General features: G+C 35.9%; 1 protein-coding gene across 18 annotated transcripts in view; it reads right to left on the reverse strand.

Annotated features, from left to right (window-relative positions):
- The window catches only part of LOC139963602 (gamma-adducin-like), a 294340-nt gene that overhangs the window by 53451 nt on the left and 219830 nt on the right, over positions 1–21059 (reverse strand). For 16 of the 18 annotated variants that reach the window (XR_011791627.1, XR_011791625.1, XR_011791630.1 and 13 more), the window contains exons 1-2: positions 7163–7390; positions 4763–4920 (exon numbers count right to left, since the gene is read on the reverse strand). The exons of the other annotated variants lie outside the window; for them this stretch is intronic. The gene's annotated coding sequence lies outside the window, so the exon portion shown is untranslated. Of the gene's footprint in view, positions 1–4762; positions 4921–7162; positions 7391–21059 lie in introns of those variants that run through there. 18 annotated transcript variants of the gene reach the window in all.

Here is a 21059-nt window from a genome sequence, read left to right on the forward strand (position 1 = left end):
CAGAAGGTTTATTCAGCTGAAGAGGTACAAAAGGTTTGGGGGCCTGATTGTGTTGGTAGGTGACCAAGCTTCAATAAAATGTGTTGCTGCCGGGGCACACCCTGCATGGTAGGTGAGGGGGTCACAAAATAAGGGGGCAAAATATGCTTTTATTTAGCTGAAGAGGTACAAGCACACAAGTTTCTGGGTTTTATACCCAGGAGGGTACCTTGCATCATGTTGGCAATGACAGCAATATCTGACTGCATGGGGCCCCAGACAGTAGCCCAAAAGGGGCCCGCCCATATGGTATTATTCAGCTGAAAAGGTACAAGGGTGAATTCTTTTGCATTTGAACTATTACACATTGGGGTATACTAAAACACTAATGACAGTAACTTTGTCCTGCATAAGGGCCCAAACAGTAGCCCTAAGAATGGGCCATGTGGTACAACCAGCTGTTGGCTAATTCATCTAGCTGAAAAGGTACATGAACAAAACTTGTTGGATACTGCTCCCAGCAAGACTAATTACATTGCTGTAGCAACAACAGCAATATCTGACTGTATGGAGCCCCAGACAGTAGCCCAAAAGAGGCCCGCCCATATGGTATTATTCAGCTGAAAAGGTACAAGGGTGAATTCTTTTGCATTTGAACTATTACACATTGGGGTGTACTAAAACACTAATGACAGTAACTTTGTCCTGCATATATGTGCAAACAGTAACCTTAAAGATACGCCCTGCAGCCCAACCAGCTGTTAGCTTACTGTATTTCCCTACCTGAACAGGTACATAAACAAAACATGTTAGATACCGCTTCGAGCAAGACTAACTCTATTGCTGCAGTAATGACAGCATATCTGCCTGCATGGGGCAAGACGGTGGATAACAATTAAATGATCAAATCGTGGTGACTACAAATTCTTCTGTTTCTCAAATACTCATTAGTTTAGCTTTAAAATTCTAGTTAAGGGGGTAGGCTACCTTCACAGAAAATAATTACATTTGCTGGTTTCCACATTTCTTAGTAGTTATTTGCCATAAATAACTATATCCCATCCCTTTCAATTGACAAGCTTCCCTTTTCCCAAACAATATTATTTTATTCATATTTTGAGGATTTTCGGGTAGTATTTATAATTAGGGCCAAGCTGGATGCACTCGGGCTACGCCCTCGTGCATCGCTTGCATTATTATAAAAGTATCTGTGTTTAATCACGGTAGTCTAATTAACCCCCGATCGTGCATTATCTTATAGATAAACCCACGCTCACCGTTGATTAACTCCGTTCATTCATACCTTATGATTTTTGTCAATAAAAAGGCAAAAAATACAAAAAAAAATGTTAGCAGATTTGATAAAACTGTTCCCCGTAGAATTAGTTTATTAACTAGCAAAATGTGCAAAATAATTATAAAAAACGCCCAAATGATCACGAATATTCAAAACAATTTTACGGCTATCAGTATAAAAAATGCATCAAACATGGAAATGGAAGCAATAAGAAAGATTATAGATTAACATGAACACAAATATTAACATGGACAGTTAATCAACATTCTTCGTACTTCCATAGCAACCGCGCCTCTCTGAACATGATGTAGGGCCTAGGCCTACGTACGTATATAATATCCCACATAAACGTACGTACTTTCACATGTATGTCAACGAATGAGTGGACGGAAAATCTAGTCCAGCATAGTGTAACTTTGTGTTGAATTATACGGTCAGTTTATTCATCATGAAATATATTAAATTAAACAGTTGAACTAGCTTAACGTTAGGCCTAGTTGAGAATTTTTTGTCTAGATCGATTATTTTGTTTTTAGGAAAACATTCACCAGGCCTTAAAGCGCTTTCTATGTCGTAAATAATCATTATACTGTGACATACATCAACACAATAGAACGGGCAGAAAGGTAATATTCTCTATTGACAAGAACTTATGGATTTCATAGTTATTATGTAATAAAACCCATCTGTTTGCAGTGGTTAAAAACATAACTTCCACCACACCCTGGAGCAACATTTCACCTGCTTGACACGTACAAAACCTGTAACCCAGAACCTGTGAGGCTGTTGAACATTGATGTAGTTTTGATATTTGGCCTTTTCTTGGTTGACCCTAACATGTAACATTATTTGGCAAAAAAATTACTACAAAATATTACTCGCTAAGTCAACTGCTGTATTTTCCATGTTCTGCTGTAACAATGGACAATAATAATGTCAGCAGCTTACATTTCAGAAAATTCCACTGACTTACAGTACTTCTTACTTTTCTGTACATGAATTCGTAAGTTTTGTTCCTAGCTATGGGCATCTAGTAACACTCCTTCGTTATAATCCTGTGTGCTAAACTTTATGTTATCAAAATTATACAAATATTAGTGAAATAGCATGCATGGGAGTAAGCAGGTGGCTGTACGTTTGATCTTATAAAGCAAATCAATGTTGCCTAAGATATACAAAATGGTGTCATATTGACTGTTTACGGTACATTATCCTAGTGTACAGTACATGTATTATGGATGTTACTATATGTTATCATCTTAACCAAAAATGTAAATATGTTATTTCAGCAAGTGATGATGTTAACATGCCTTTATGTGATTATCACTGATAAATCATTACGATCAATGATTGAGCAATTTGAATCAAAGTATATCAGTACAATGCTACAACGATGGAGACCAACTTTGAGTTAATTAGGGCCAATACAATGTTTTAGGTCATTCTGAAAGATAAAATTCTGGCTACACAAAGTATATTAAATTACATTTCAAAAAGTGCACCTATCGTAGCGTTCAGGTATATGGCATTCACAGTTTTGAATTGCCTCGCAATCCACTTATAAGGTACGTTACACTGGATTTCTAACGAAGAAGACAAATAACGATGTTAACCAGGTCCAATAAATCATAAACCTCCTGTAATTATATTATTTCTGTTTTCTCTTACTGCTCGTCCAATCGTGGCAAGATACAATAAACATGAAAGGAGGGGCCATGTTGGGCTATATTGTCTGGGCCCCAGTGCAGAACGAAGTTGGTGTCATTGGTAGACCTACTTGGGTAAACCTAAATGTATCAGCATCAATGCTGAAAGATTCACCCTTGTACTACTTTGACTGAATAACACCAAACGGGCCTTTCGGGACCACTGTCTGGAGCCCCATGCAGGCAAATATTGCTGTTATTGCTATAATAATATAACAAATTTTGCTAGGGCCAGTCTCCAACAAGTTGAATTCATGTACCTTCTACTAAATCAGTCGAAGACTGATAAGGCAACAGGGCCTATTTTTAGAGCTACTGTTTGGGCCCCTATGCAGGACAAAGATACTGTCATTAGTATTTTAGTATACCCCAATGTGTATTAATTCAAATGCAACGGGATCTACCCTTTTGGGCCACTGTCTTGGGCCCAATGCAGACACATATTGCTGTTATTGCTACAGCAAAGTAATTAGTCTTGCTGGGAGCAGTATCCAACAAGTTTTGTTTATGTACCTGTTCAGCTAGAAAAATTAGCTAACCACTGGTTGGACAGAAGGGTCTATCTTTAGGGTTACTGTTTGGGCCCCTATGAAGGACAAAGTTACTGTCATTAATGTTTTAGTATACCCCAATGTGTAATAGTTCAAATGCAAAAGGATCTACCCTTGTACCTTTTCAGCTGAATAATACCATTTTGGGCGGGCCTCTTTTGGGCTACTGTCTAGGGCCCCATGCAGTCAGATATTGCTGTTGTTGCTACAGCAATGTAATTAGTCTTGCTGGGAGCAGTATCCAACAAGTTTTGTTTATGTACCTTTTCAGCTAGATAAATTAGCCAACAGCTGGTTGGTCCGCATGGCCCATTCTAAGGGCTACTATGGGCAGATATGCTGTCATTACTGCAGCAATAGAGTTAGTCTTGCTCGAAGCGGTATCTAACACGTGTTGTTTATGTACCTGTTCAAGTAGGGAAATACAGTAAGCTAACAGCTGGTTGGGCTGCAGGGCCTATCTTTAAGGTTACTGTTTGCACATATATGCAGGACAAAGTTACTGTCATTAGTGTTTTAGTACACCCCAATGTGTAATAGTTCAAATGCAAAAGAATTCACCCTTGTACCTTTTCAGCTGAATAATACCATATGGGCGGGCCTCTTTTGGGCTACTGTCTGGGGCCCCATGCAGCCAGATATTGCTGTTGTTGCTACAGCAATGTAATTAGTCTTGCTGGGAGCAGTATCCAACAAGTTTTGTTCATGTACCTTTTCAGCTAGATAAATTAGCCAACAGCTGGTTGTACCGCATGGCCCATTCTAAGGGCTACTGTTTGGGCCCTTATGCAGGACAAAGTTACTGTCATTAGTGTTTTAGTTCACACCAATGTGTAATAGTTCAAATGCAAAAGAATTCACCCTTGTACCTTTTCAACTGAATAATACCATATGGGCGGGCCCCTTTTGGGCTACTGTCTGGGGCCCCATGCAGTCAGATATTGCTGTCATTGTCACCATGATGCAAGGTACCCTCCTGGGTATAAAACCCAGAAACTTGTGTGCTTGTACCTCTTCAGCTAAATAAAAGCATATTTTGCCCCCTTATTTTGTGACCCCCTCACCTACCATGCAGGGTGTGCCCGGCAACAACACATTTTATTGAAGCTTGGTCACCTACCAATACAATCAGGCCCCCAAACCTTTTGTACCTCTTCAGCTGAATAAACCTTCTGGGCTCCTGGACTAATATGTTATGTAAAGTAAAAACAAAGTAGATGGATATATACCTGGCCATGGTTTCAAACAGAAAGTTTGCAACGGTTTATGCTGTTTTGTCTCTTACAGCAACAGCCTCTGGCCATTTTGAAAAATAGTCACATAGGGTTATGATGTACTTATTTCCATTGATGGTCTCTGCAAGGGGTCCAATCATATCCACACACACCTAAAAGAAAGAAGGAAAATAGCATTCAGAACCATACACAATCATACCAACTGATGTTCAAGTGATTTATGTGTGAGTTTTGTAGACAATATACTGCTATTAAGGATTTCCAATCATGCTGATATATACTTATTGAAAGTTAACAAAAGATTACTCGATGACTGATTGTGCTAAGAGCAGGTATTCTTACACTGCTAATAAGGTGTGTACAATCAACAATTCTTGTACAGAACAGAATGCTGTATCAAAGTTTGCAAATACTTTTGATACTGGACAGTGAAGCTTTTTTAATTTCAATGATTTAAATTGCATGATTTTGGCTTTTCTTGATTTAAAAGTATTACTGCTCACACTTTTCAGCACAAATCTCGGTAGCTGTTTATTGCTCCCGTTAGTCTAAACTCTTTGATCTTTTACGTATGGATCTTCTTAGATTTAATGTTGAATTTTCAGGGCACAGTCCTGACGAACGATATTTTCCAATGATACTGTACTCTTCATCGGTATCCAGCTCAGGAGAAGTCATCTTGTAATATCAGATCGGGCTAGCTTAGTTAATGGTCTCAACTCCTAATGCTTAACCGAAGGCCAGAACAGTGCGTGCAAATATGCAACTACTAAGAATTTTGTGTGCCTGCGCGTTACACATTGAAATGTATTGCTTAGTATAATAACAAGCATGGCCTGTGTTTAATAAATTTATGTCTTGTTGATCACTTTTCTTTGTTTCGAACTTAGAACCTATTAAGAGTTTATATATCTTTTTTAGTAAGGTTATGAATTAATAACATGTTTGTCTACTCATTATTATTGCCTTTAAATGAACAACATATGTTTGATTAATGGTGGAGTGGCACCACCATTAAGAAAAGAACAACTTTTAGAAAATTTATAGATTGTCACACTTTTCTACCATCTTGAATATAATTTCCAGAATAGTTTTAAGGTCTGGTCAATTCTAATTCATGAATTGCAGATATTAATTACATTTTTTTCATTTAGAATAGAAGTTCTGTATTGTAATTTGAAAATGTGCTACCTTTGGCAACCGTGAAACGTGAACAGACCCAATTTCGAGGACGCTGATGTCAAACTCAAAGGTATAACAAACTTTCGTAAAATTTTGAAGACTTGCAGTGAGAGTTGTACAGTAAACCGCGAGAGTTGGCAGGCCTGCAAAACCCTAGCAATATAAGCTTTGACTTAAACAAGTTTTGCTGATGTACTGAGTCTAGTCTAAGTCTTAACCCTATCGTTTTAAACTTCAGCCAGTGGCAGTAGGCCAAATTGTATAGGCCTAATGGAGTTTTTGGCTGAAACTGTAACTGTGTAAGGCCTAGCTAATTTAGAACTAGCCTTATGGCTGATAAGTCTGTTAACAAATCTTCAATCAAAGCGTTGTTGCATAGCATGCCAGGTGCTTACCCTAGGAGAATCTTAGGCTAAGCCATTACCATCTTCCATATATATGCTTATTGCAATACCAACTGACTCGACCTGTTGTTGGCCAAAAAAGGGGATATTGAATATCTACCCCATTTGGTAATGCTAGGCATACTTAATGCTCCTCTACAGAAATTCATGATTAAACACACAGAGTATTATTTCAGCACTTGGTCAAGCCAAACATGTCTTCAAGCGCAGGAAAGTAGTGCTGGCCATTAGATTTAGAGCACTTATGTTTACAATCATACATGTTGACTGGTGAATTAATTAGGTGCGCTCAAGGATGAATCCTAGTGGCAGTATTTGGGGTAGTTTATCAAGTAACAAATTCTTAATGCTGAATTTGAGGACTGTTTATCTATAGACAGTCTTGGCCTTCATGCATAGCATTAGACCTAGTAATATGTATTGCTATACCCATAGTAGTACTAGTAGTAGGCTACTTCTTATGGCCATATTCAACTTCAATTCCTATGATTGAGATACACAGCTAATTGTCTGCATATAGGTCCATTAGGCCTAACTCAGCCCAGCTACAGTCCGACTTTAGAATCTTGGTTACATTGGTTGCACTGGTAACTCAGTCGTAGGCCTAGACATAGGAAGCCATAGGCCTATGCTTGTTTGCTTTGATCTCAAATAAGTAGTAAGCCAAGCCTAAAATGGAACTAAACAGGAAATCCTGGACTTTATGACCAAAACATGCCGATCTACTCTTACTGTCGTAATACTAGTTGTTGAAGCCTAGCCTAGTACCGATTAGTAGTATTTCCTATGGCCCTATGCCTATCCCCACCTCAAACAGCTTGGTAGGCCTCTAGACCGTCATGCAGTTGAAATTTTGTCTCCAAAATCTTTCGTCTTTGTAGAAACGAACTCCATCTCCATTTCAGTGGCTACATCAGGCCGCACAGCAAGGCAAGATGTTTTCTTTAAAACAATACAAAACCATTGTTAGCCTACGCACGTTTTATACAAAATATGTGTTTGTAAAATTGTATGGCAGTGTCGTCTGCATATTGAAAAAAAGTTTTTTGATTTAGGGTGGCATACTCCTATTAGAGTCGATATCCATCCGCCCGATTGTTATTCTATCTCGGTAAATGTTCCAAAAAGCATCAGGAGAACATCTTTTTTTGACCCGTTATCAATCTTGATTTTGGTTTTTTTTTTGTGGCTTGCATGTTGAAGAGCATGAATGACTAGAATGTCTTTACATATGTTATGTTTCTTGCTTGTCATCTTGATTGTTTATTTTAAAAACGTATGAAAACAGAAATTAAGTAATAAGATCCTTCAAGGAGCTTTTAAGTGCATGGATGGGAGCTAGGGGGCTGGGGAGTTTTGTAGTTGAGCCAACATTGGTTCAATTTAAAGGCATTGAAGAGTCGCCCAAAACCACGTTCGGCGATCTGAAAAAGGTAACTTTCCGTGGCTTGCAAGTGACGATTTGTTCGTGTCGCTACAAAGTGCAGACAGTACAGTACGGTAATGAAACGTGATACCTTGTTATATTTTAGCTGGACCTAAGATGTCCATCGCTATATTGTCTGTACACTGTGTTGTATGTATTGACCGCAGCTGTATGCACTGACTGTACACTAGTGTCTAATTACCGATGGTAGCAAGCTGTGTGTGTATATTTTCTGGGATCGATGGTGGTGTCTAACACTTTTGTTACATCTCATTCGAAACTAGGTCAGATTACCGGCATTATACGTTTCTTTTTTTGCGCGAGTCTTCGCACCCTTTAAGTCCCCTTAAGGCCAAGATGGGAGATGCTTATCCAACCAATTTAACATAACCCTCTCATACGCGAAGAGAACGGTGAAACTCTTTTTAACAGTATTTTTATTGATGAGGATATTAGATAGATAGAGATTTATTTCATCCATAAGATATGGACATTTTTCCTCTCTCACTAATGTTTATATATATATATATATATATATATATATATATATATATATATATATATATATATATATATTTATATATATATATACATATATATATATACATATATATATATATATATATATATACATATATATATATATATATATGTGTGTGTGTCTGTGTGTGTGTGTTTTCTGGGATCGATGGTGGTGTCTAACACTTTTGTTACATCTCATTCGAAACTAGGTCAGATTACCGGCATTATACGTTTTTTTTTTGGCGCGAGTCCTCGCACCATATATGTCCCCTTTAGGCCAAGAGAGGAGATGCTTATCCAACCAATTTAACATAACCCTCTCTTACGCGAAGAGAACGATGAAACTTTTTTTAACAGTATTTTTATTGATGAGGATATTAGATACATAGAGATTTATTTCATCCATAAGATATGGACATTTTTCCTCTCTCACTAATGTTTATATATATATATATATATATATATACATATATATATACATATACATATAAATATATATATATATATATATATATATATATATACATACATATTCATTCATTCATTCATTTATTTATTTGTTTTTTTTTTCACATAAATATTACAATGTGAATGGAAGTCTTCTGAAAAGCCTATGGTGGCTTAACAAAACAGAAGACTCCCATAAAGAAAAGATAGAAAATAGTGAAAATAATGTTAATAACAATACGTATACGCTTCAATATGTGAATATGCTGCTATGCGACTATGCAGCTAAATCATAATTAATAAGACATGATAATTTCTTTAGTAAGACATTTACTAAATGTGGAGCTTGTTTTCTTAGTTTTTAAAGTTATTGACAGTGAATTCCAAATTTTGGTTGCACGGTTTCTGAGGCTTAACATACCAGTGCGTGTTTTATATGATTTATAATGTGCGTTGCTAGCCGTTCTGGTATTATGATTATGGAAATCTGTGTTGCTATTTATAAAATTTCGAAAACTGATTGGCAATGATCCATTCCAAGCCTTGTATGTAAATGTTGCAATATTAACTTTTATAATGTCATCTAATTTCAATATATTGAGTTTCTTAAAGAGGGGGCTTGTATGTTCACGGGGTGCTGCGTGAGATATATGACGTATTGCACTCTTTTGAAGTATTTTAAGGTGACTTAAATGAGAAACACTTGTGCCAGATCAGATAATCAAGCAGTAATACAGATGTGGTGCTATTAAAGTTTGATAAAGCATTCTGAGTATATTCTGGGGGAGGAAATGTTTTAGCTTTGCTAAAATTCCTGCACCTCTTGCAACGCTGGTGCAAACTTTTGTAATATGGTCACTCCATGAAAGTTTACTATCAATATTAACCCCTAGAAATTTAGTAGTTGATACTTGTTTCATTACTTTACCGTCCATTATTAAGTCATTATTCCAGTTAAGCGTTCTTCTTCCATTAAATACTATATAGTTAGTTTTGTCTGCATTAAGTGATAACTTATTAGCAGCAATCCAGTTAGTAAATTTAGTTAATTTAGTAGACACAGTATCATGTATTCTATGTACGTTTTCGAACTCGAAGAAAATATTGGTATCATCAGCAAACAAAATAGTCTTGGCAATTTTTGACACCTGGCAAATTTCATTGACATATATTATAAACAACAGTGGTCCTAATATTGAGCCCTGTGGAACACCACAACGGGTTACAGCGTGTTCGGATTTAGAGTTTTTATATAGTAGTATACTGATGTCTATTGGATAAATAGCTGTTCAACCAGTCAAGGGTTGTTCCCCTTACACCATACGAAGATAATTTACTTAGCAAAATGGTATGGTCAATAGTATCAAATGCCTTGGAGAGATCAAGGAACACTCCAATACATATTTTGGTATTATCAAGACTAGTACATATTTTTTCAATAGCATTTGCCAAAGCAAGTTCTGTAGAATGCTTTGGGCGGAAGCCATATTGATCATTGCACAGGATATTAAACTTGGTTACAAAATTAAAGATACGATTGTACATAAGCCTTTCAATAATTTTTGAAAAACATGATAATAAAGAAATAGGACGGTAATTTTCATATACATCTTGGTCACCTTTTTTTAAAAATTGGTATAAGGCCTTAGCAATCTTTAGTTTATCTGGAAATGTACCAGAAGTAAAAGATAAATTACAAATATAAGTCAATGGTTTGGCGATAAAGTGAATAACATTTCTTATTATATCTGGTTTAAAATCGTCATATCCCGCTGCTTTTTTTTTTTTTTTTGGTTTCAGGCTGGAAATAGCAACTATTGAAAGTTCTTCCTCACTGACAGGATTAATGAACATAGATTGACTGTTTCTGTTAATATTATGAATAAGATCTCCTGTTCTACCTTTATTTGTAATATTTCTTGCAAGTGAGGGTCCAATGTTTACAAAATATTTGTTAAAGTAGCTGGCAATGTCATTCTCGTTGCTGATTTCTTGATCACCAGTTTTAAAAGCAGCAGGATATCCACCTTTTTTCGGTTGGTGTTTAGAACTTCGTTAATTGTATTCCAAGTTACACTTATATTATTTCTATTATTTTTGAATTTATCATAGAAATACAATCTTTTAGAAAATCTAATAATATGGTTAAGCTTATTGCGATAATGCTTATACGTAGCCTTGTTAACATCAGTAGGTGCTGTTAAATAACTTTCAAAGAGCTTGTTCTTTCTTTTGATAGATGTCAACATTCCAGTTGTAATCCATGGATGTTTCTTTTCACGTCGTTTCCTTTTGCTTACATAACATATTGGAAAACAATTATTATAGGTATAATTAAAGGATTCAAAGAAAGTGTCGTAAGCAGCATTAACATCAGTTTGGCTTAAAACATCGTTCCAGTTTTTGTTTTCGATTTCATAGTTAAAACACCTGATGTTATCTGGTTTATAATTTCGCCTGTACATGAAGTTCATTGGTCTGTTATTCTTGGTAGGAATTTGGTTTGATTTGATTTGGTTTATTTTTTTTTTCACGTGTAAATATACAAGGTGAAAGGAAGTCTTCTATAAAGCATACAATAGCTTAACAATGTAGAAGACTCCCTGAAGAAAGAAAAGAGAAGAAAAAATTAAAAATCAAATTAAACGTTTCGACAATAAATCAATTATATAATATTTTAATAAATATGATTAAGCCATTTACTAAATGTGGAGCTTGTTTTCTTAGTTTTTAAAGTTATTGACAGTGAATTCCAAATTTTGAATTATTGGTAACTTTAAAAAGAGAGATTGTATAATTGAGGATTAGCTTCAGAAAACTACTCAAACCTATTCTGGCTGAGCTCAGGAAATTGGGTATTTCTTGCCTGAGCTACATTGATGATATTTATTATCCAGGCTAATACCAAAAGTGCATGTGTTTCTGCAGTGCATACGCCTATTATTCAGTACCTATTAGTTCTTCAAGTCGAAAATGTTTGAGACTTTGCGTTCAAAGACAAACTTTATCAGTATACTTGCCTACCAAATGGATTGGCCTCAGCACCTCGCATTTTTACTAAACTACTCAAACCTGTTCTGGCTGAGCTCAGGAAATTGGGTATTTCTTGCCTGAGCTACATTGATGATATTTATATCCAGGCTAATACCAAAAGTGCATGTGTCTCTGCAGTGCATACAGCTGTACAATTTTTTTTCCAGAAATTATGCTTCATCATTCATCCCGCAAAATCAGTACTAGAACCAAGTACTAAGCTATCTTTCCTTGGATTTGTGCTTGATTCCCAACATATGACTGTTCGGCCAAAACCCAAAAGGATAGAATCTGCCTTAAATGAGATACAAAAATTTAAGGGCAAACACAAAAAGACTACCAGGGACTTGGCACATATCATTGGTATCCTTGTCTCTCTTTTCCCAGGAGTTAAATATGGACCCCTTCATTACAGGGATATGGAAAAACTTAAGATTTCTCTGTTGAAAAAATACAAGGGAAATTTTGATATAGAATTGGCTGAGGGGGACTATACAGAGCTGAAATGGTGGTTAGAGTCCCTTCCGCTTGCATACATGCATATCTTAGAGCCTAACCCAGATATTGTACTAGAAACTGATGCTTTTCTGGTAGGATGGGGTCCTTTTTGCCCGACCCTCTCTACACGGTCACAAGGAAAGTGGAATACCGTTGAGAAAACATATCACATAAATGTGCTTGAACTCCTTGCTCTCTATTTTCTTCTAAAACGTTTTGCTTAAAGGGTGATCATACGCCTATAAGAATTTTATCTGACAGCTCGACAGCTGTTGCATACATTAAGGCTATGGGAGGTACTCATTCGTCACAATGTAACAAAATAGCAAAAGCTATATGGGAACACCATAAGCCCACCTAACGTCCAACACACTGACCAACCAAAAGATGAAGCCATGGACCAGTTATCCCAAACAAAAGGCAGCGCCATTGATACCAACGAGACTAAAAAGAAGCAAAACGAGAATATAAAGACAACTCAACGGGATGAACAAAGACCCACCAAACCAACTCAAGAGGATACTGAGAATACAAAAGCAACTAGAGGAAACAAAGCGACTGAAGCCACTAACTCCACCGGTAACAAAACAACGCCAGAGGAACCAACAATGGAATTACCTCAACATCTGAAACGACAAATGTCTTATGACGAAGGTGAATTTAGAACTGTTAGACTGAAAAAAAAGTCATTCATTCCAAATCTGCGAAAAGCCAGGATTTCGCAACCTCGCTAAATAATCAATATTAATTTAATGGATAATGTTTGCGATGACTCAAATGATAGCAGTGTTCTTTGTGAGTATTTTGACGTAGATTCTTACAACAGGTTACCTCCAAATAATTGCCTATCTATGTTCCATTTAAACAGTCGAAGTCTGAACAAAAATTTCAACGAAATAAATACCTTTATTTCACTACTAAAGAATGAATTCTCTGTACTTGGCTTCACCGAAACGTGGCTAAGTGACCACCCATCACCTCTTATTCATATGAAAAATTACAAAATGATAGAAAAACATCGTGTTAATAGAAGGGGTGGCGGTGTCTGCTTATATGTGCACAATGGTTTAAACTTTAAACACCAACCAGATCTATCAACATTTAACGATATCATTGAATCCTTATTTATTGAGGCAAACTTGCCAAATTCTAAAGAGAAAATAATTATTGGTATTGTTTATAGACCTCCAAATGGTTCTTTAGAACAATTTTACTATAACATGCAAAATATTTGTACTACCATTAATCAGTTAAACTGTACTTCCTATATTATGGGGGGTTTTAATATTGATTTGTTAGATAAAAACAAATCACCAGAGTCTCTAAATAACCTTTACTCAAATGGTTTCTATCCAACAATATCAAGACCAACCAGAGTGAACAGTACCTCTTCAACTTTGATTGACAATATTATAACCAATAGTAATTCTAAACTTTCATCAGGTATTTTTGTAACTGATATCACTGATCACTTTCCAGTGTTTGTCAATGCCCTCGAGACTAATCGCCGACAAAATAATCCCATCTATGCACGTAATTACAGTGATAATAATATAAAAAGTTTCACTTCTGAAATTGGGAAAACTACGTGGGACAATGTCCTAAACGAACCAGATGTTAATACTGCTTATAATACATTTTACTATTATTTCAATACTACGTATAATAATTGCTTTCCTACTCAAGTGTTCAATCCAAAAAAGAAACGTACTAAAAAACATCCCTGGATCACTAAGGGCATTTTAAAATCAATCAAAAGGAAGAACATATTATTTAGACGTTATTTGAAGAATCCTAATGAACATACTAAGTCTATTTACAAAATGTACCGTAATAAATTAAACCATGTTATACGATATTCCAAACGATTATACTTTTATGATAAATTCAAGCAGAGTAGAAACAACGTAAACAGTACTTGGAGTACAATTAATGAAATTCTCAATAAAAACGGTAAAGACTCATCATATCCAGCAACATTTAAAAATGATGATTGCGAAATTAGCAATGATAATGACATCGCTAGTAACTTTAACAAATACTTTGTAAATCTTGGTTATAACCTCGCTAGTAAGATTAATATTAAACTAAAAGCGGAACATTTTTTACATAATAATGACAAGGTATGCCATTCCATATTTACATATCCAGTAACAGTAGAAGAAGTTTTAAAAGTTGCTCACACAAATGTGAAACCAAACAAAGCAGCAGGCTATGATGACTTTAAGCCAGGTATTATCAAACAAGTTATCCCATACATTGTAAAGCCTTTAACTCATCTCTGCAATATTTCTTTTAACACCGGCATTTTTCCGGATAAGCTTAAAATAGCAAAGGTAAAACCAATCTTTAAAACAGGAGACCCCAGTCATTTTGAGAATTACCGCCCTATATCTTTATTGTCAGTGTTTTCAAAAATCATTGAACGATTAATGTTTAATCGTATATACAGTTTTCTATGTAAATATAATGTTCTTAATAACGAGCAGTACGGATTTCGTCCTGACCATCCTACAGAATTAGCTTTAGCAGATGCAGTCAACAATATTTATAATAGTCTTGATAAGAATAATACCTGTGTAGGCGTATTTCTCGACCTATCCAAAGCTTTTGACACCATCGATCACAAAATATTACTAAGTAAATTATTTTTTTATGGTATCAGAGGAACAACCCTAAATTGGCTAGATAGTTATCTTTCAAATAGATACCAGTACACTTTATATAAAAATTCTAAATCTGAACTTGCTAAAATCGCTTGCGGAGTTCCTCAGGGTTCTATACTAGGTCCATTACTATTTATAATTTATGTCAATGATATCGTTAATGTCTCCAATATTGCTAAAACAATATTATTTGCCGACGACACAAATATTTTCTTCGATTCCCAAAATCTACTCTCATCACATAAAACTGTTTCTACTGAACTAACTAAATTTTCCAGCTGGTTTGCAGCAAACAAATTATCTCTTAATATAGAAAAAACTAATTATATGGTGTTTAATGCTAGTCACTCATTCAGATGGGATCACAATATTACCATGAATGATAAAATTATTAATCGGGTTAACACTACTAAGTTCTTGGGTCTACACATAGACAATAAACTTTCGTGGCGTGATCACATATCAGCAGTCTGTAACAGAGTGGCTAGAAATACTGGTATTATATGCAAATTAAAACATTATTTACCTCCAAATATACTCAGAACACTCTATATAACTCTGATTTTACCCCAATTAACTTATTGCACGACTATCTGGTCAGGAACCTATTCTACAAATCTTAATCACCTATGTGTCCTCCAGAAAAGAGCTATCCTCCATATATCACATGCTGCACCACGTGATCATACTAGCCCATTATACAAAAGATTAAATTTATTAAAACTAAATGATATTATAAGAGTCCAGCTTGCAACATTTGCATATAAAGCATGGAATGGATTGCTACCCGAGGCTTTTAAAGATTTTATATATAGTAATAGACTAATCCACAACCATCAAACACGCCATTTTAATAACGCCCATGTTTTATCCCAACGAAGTACTTTAAGTTCTTTTAACCCTCGTACCCGTGCTATAAAAACGTGGAATAATCTCCAGGATAATGTTAAGAATAAGCCTTCTTACTCTGTATTCAAAAGGAATCTCCAAACTGTAATTATTTCTCACTATTGATGGATTTATTCTTGTGTGTGTTTGCGATTAAGATCATTATAAAGATTGTTAGGATTGCTTATTAACATTATTAATTTCAAGTAAAGTCAATTCGATTATTTCATCATTGTAGATGCTACTATTAACATTTCTTTTTCTATTCTTAAGTTTTTCTTTCTTTTTTTCTTTTTGGGGAGTCTCCTACTTTGTTAAGCCTTACAGGCTTTATAGGAGACTTCCCGTCACACTGTAAATTGTGATGAAACAAATAAATATACAAATACAAATGGTCTGCATCAAACAAAGTGTGGTTGTCTTGTTGTTACTTGCCGGGCAAGCTTAATGTCCATGCTGACATGCTGTCCCGTACATTTCAGAGTAACACAGAATGGATGCTAAATCCAGAAATATTTCATGCAATTTCTTCCCTGTGGGGGGAACTTTGATATTGATTTATTTGCATCTCGTACAAATAAACAACTCGCTCCCTTTGTTTCATGGCGACCAGACCCAGATGCCTTATTCATTGATGCATTCTCTTTTAATTGGCATAAGTACATCTTTTATGCTTTTTCCCCCTTTAGCCTAATTGCCAGAGTACTGCAAAAAATACAAAGGGACCAGGCAAGAAGAGTAATTGTGGTACCTTTATGGCCAACTCAGAACTGGTACACAAAACTGTTACAAATGACCATAGCTATTCCAAGGTATTTACCGCTGGGGAAAGAAGTCTTACTTCTATCCGAAGACAAAAGCAAACTACACCCCTTCATCACAACCTTCAGTTGGTTGCATGCCTGGTGTCTGGCAACGCTTCCGAAACCTTGACATTCCAGAAGAAACTTCCAGAATCCTCATGGCATCCTGGAGGGTATCCACTCAAAAACAGTACAGCACTTATCAAGATAGGTGGTTTAAGTTCTGTTCAAGGAAACAAATTCATTCACTTCATCCCTCTGTAAATCAGGTGCTTGACTTTCTAACGAGTCTTTACAATGCTGGCCTTAGTTATAGTACCATTAACACTGCACGGTCATCACTTTCTGCATTATTGGATCATGAACAAAGAAATACTATTGGCTCACATCCTCTCACCAGCCGTTTTCTCAAAGGAATTTTCGAATTGAGAACCCCATCCCCCAGATACACGACAATTTGGGACGTGTCTATTGTGTTGAACTATCTCCGGTCTCTTCATCCTACATCATCATTGACTTTAAAGCAATTAACCCATAAGTTAGTAATGCTTATTGCTTTGTTATCTGCTCAGAGACTACAAACTCTGCAATTATTAGATGTCAATAATCTTTATTTGGATGGGAAAGAAGCTGTTTTCTTCTTACCTAATAAATTAAAGCAGTCACGGCCTGGTTCCAGTCCATTAAGAGTTGTGTTGGCATCATACCAGACTGACATGAATCTTGATGTTTATCATGTACTTCAGCATTATATTAACGTCACATCTTCATTAAGAGGAGCGGAATCGCAACTTTTCATTAGTTATGTTCCACCACATAAACCAGTAACGAGAAATACTTTATCACGATGGATTAAACTTGTTTCGGAGGAGGCTGGGGTTGATATAGTTCAATATGCGGCCCATAGTACCAGGGCAGCCTCTACCTCCGCTGCAGATTCAAGAAATCTGCCTGTAGAAGATATTTTACGTACAGTAGGGTGGACCTCGGAAAGAACCTTTGCTCATTATTACAAAAAACCTATTGTCAGTAACAAACTTTTGCAATGGCAGTTTTGGATGCATAAGTGTAAAAATAGTTTTACTATATGCATTACATAAAAAGTGTGGTATTATTTTACAGATGGGTTATGTATAGGTATGAGTTGATATACATACTTCAAGATGTAGAAGTGATGTAACAATGTTTTGAATATTCCTCGAAGAGGATGCTATCATGATAGATTTTATTCGCATGACTGAGAATTTTTTTTTTTTTGATTTCCAAAGTATGGAAAGTAAAAATGTTATGTTATCCTTTGTACCAAGTGGTAATGAAATTACCTCAGTTCTTGCTTAAAAAGAAAAGAAATGTTTCTGTTGCTCAGCAAGCAAATTAAAATAGATACAAACTTTGAATTTGTGTTCGTTTGTAATCTTTCTGTTCGCATGCGCTTGAACACTGCTTTGAAATCTCAAGTAGTTCCGTAGTGAAGTGTAATGGGGAAGTAGAATCGTTAAATTAAACGAGACCATAGGTTGAAGTTTGATTGAGATTCTACTGAGACATTTCACGAACGAAGGGATTACTTTCCCTCCCATGTCATGCATTCTCATGCAGGATTATTATCACATAATTTTCCCTCGGAGAAGTTCGTGGTGTTCAATCGCATATGGTAACTTTAAAAACTGAAGCTAATCCTCAATTATACAATCAATACAATTACACAACAAAACAAATTGACTACGAGAAATACAAAGCTCAAAATTTCTCCGATTACGACTGTACCCATTTTAAAAACCTAGAAGATGAGTCGAACCAACTTTCAGTAAGAGAATTACAAGGAACCTTCCTCAGGTCTAAAATTCAGTGGCACGAGGAGGGTGAAAAATCAACAAAGTTTTTCTTTAATCTTGAAAAATCATGGCAAAAAAAGAAGGTAATGAAACAACTACTAACTGACCAGAGCTTAATCATCACCGATCAACACGAAATTATGAAAGAACAAGTAAAGTTTTATACAAACCTCTACCAAGCCGGAGAAACCGACAACGAATTACGGAATCAGATACTTTGTGAACTCAGAAGATTTCTCTCGCCAATGGACGTTGAAGCATGTAAAGCAAATATTTCATTAGATGAGTTGAAAGCCGCTCTGTTAGCAATGGAACCGAACCGAATGGACCGAAAGTCCAGGACTAGATGGACTAACTGCTGAATTTTACAAAGTGTTTTGGCGGGATTTTATCGATATTTTTACTAGACTCATTGAGACATCATTCCATGACAACGAACTCTGTGAATCCATGAAAATAAGTATACTTACCCTTATACCCAAGAAAGGAGATCTTCGTAGTTTAAATAATTGGAGGCCAATAAGCCTCTTAAATGTCGATTACAAAGTGATTGCCAATGCTCTCGCCAAACGTATCACAAGTATCAGTAAGAATATTATTTCAGAAGATCAAACTTGTTGTATTCCAGGAAGAGATATTTCTGAAAACGTGCTTACTAGGCAAAATGTAATTGAGTTTGTAAATTCATATAATAAACCAGGTTTTATTCTTAAAATAGACCAATATAAAGCCTTTGACAGAGTTGACCATAACTACCTCTTCGAAGTCGCTGAAAAATTGGGTTTTGGCCCTAAGCTCCTAAAATGGATCAAACTGTTTTATACCAATATCGAGGGCCGAATCAAGCACAATGGTTATATATCCGATCCCTTCCCTGTCAAAAGGGGAGTTCGGCAGGGCTGCCCACTCTCAGCCATGCTCTATGTTCTCTGTGCCGAACCGTTTCTTGAAGCTATAATTAATTGCCCATATATTCATGGTATTAAATTTTGTGAAGTCGAAGCCAAAATTTTTCAGCATGCGGACGACACTACCTTTTTCGTGTCTAGTATCACAAGTATTTATTCTATTTTTAACATCATTAAATTGTATGAACGTGCTTCTGGCTCTAGTTGTAATATTGATAAAACTGAATTACTTAGCATTGGGTGCAGCCATGTTAATTCCAGCAATTTCGACTTCCCTGTGAGGAAAGATTTCATTACAGTATTAAGTGTTGCTATTGGTAACGATAAAAAATCAATCGTAAAAGAAAATTGGGAGAAAAAAGTTACCTCCTGCCGTAAATTACTAAATACCTGGAAAGGTAGAAAATTATCTTTTAAGGGTAAATCTCTCATTATAAATTCGCTCATCGTAACTCGCTTAGTATATTTGACCACTGTTTTACCAGTCCCTGATTGGGTTATCACCACATTACATCTGAGTGTAGTCGATTTTATCTGGAGAGGTAAAAAACCTTCTATTAAGTATCTTAACTTGCTTTTACCAATCGACAGAGGGGGATTCAGTTTGAGCGACATTGAATTAACAAGAGATTCTCTTAGAATTAAATTTTGTAGTAAAATGTTAAGCAATAACATTAATATTAAATTACAAAAATTAATGTTGTATTTTTTGAATATGTATGAAGATATGAGCCTTGGGCGTGGTATCTTTCAAATTACTCCTAACCGCAAGTCTGTTCATAAGCTAAGCCCGTATTACTGTGAACTCATGTTAGCATGGGATCGGCTAATTCAAGGCCGTTTCTGGCTACCAGAGACCAGAGAAGACATCCTCAATCAACCTATCTTTAGTAATACCCTGATAGTTGACAATGATAGTCAAACACTTTTTAATCGTCACTTCATTAAAGGTGGTATCGTTTCTGAAGTGTTCTGATGTATGAGATTATACCCACTTCTCTGCCAGCCAAGGCCGTGCATGAGTGCATTGAGCTTGCTAATCCTGATAATCCCCTTACAGTAACCGATGTTCAGAATTATATCGATGTCATTCTCCACGCCTTCCCCTCTGACTGGTTAGGTGATATATTTTCTTCTGTAGTTGTATTTGTATATTTATTTGTTTCATCAAACTTTACAGTGTGACGGGAAGTCTCCTATAAAGCCTGTAAGGCTTAACAAAGTAGGAGACTCCCCAAAAAGAAAAAAAGAAAGAAAAACTTAAGAATAGAAAAAGAAAAGTTAATTGTAGCATCTACAATGATGAAATAATCGAATTGACTCTACTTGAAATTAATAATGTTAATAAGCAATCCTAACAATCTTTATAATGATCTTAATCGCAAACACACAAGAATAAATCCATCAATAGTGAGAAATAATTATAGTTTGGAGATTCCTGTTGAATACAGAGTAAGAAGGCTTATTCTTAACATTATCCTGGAGATTATTCCACGTTTTTATAGCACGAATACGAGGGTTAAAAGAACTTAAAGTACTTCGTTGGGATAAAACATGGGCGTTATTACAATAGCGTGTTTGGCGCAATGCACTAGCTGATGAGCGAGGCTCTCTTTTGCATCGGTGGTTCGAGTCCCCGGTGATGACGTCTTTTGCCGATCTTTTACAGCGAGTGCCTA

This window comes from Apostichopus japonicus, chromosome 22 (assembly GCF_037975245.1).
Source record: "Apostichopus japonicus isolate 1M-3 chromosome 22, ASM3797524v1, whole genome shotgun sequence".
Taxonomy (NCBI): domain Eukaryota; kingdom Metazoa; phylum Echinodermata; class Holothuroidea; order Aspidochirotida; family Stichopodidae; genus Apostichopus; species Apostichopus japonicus.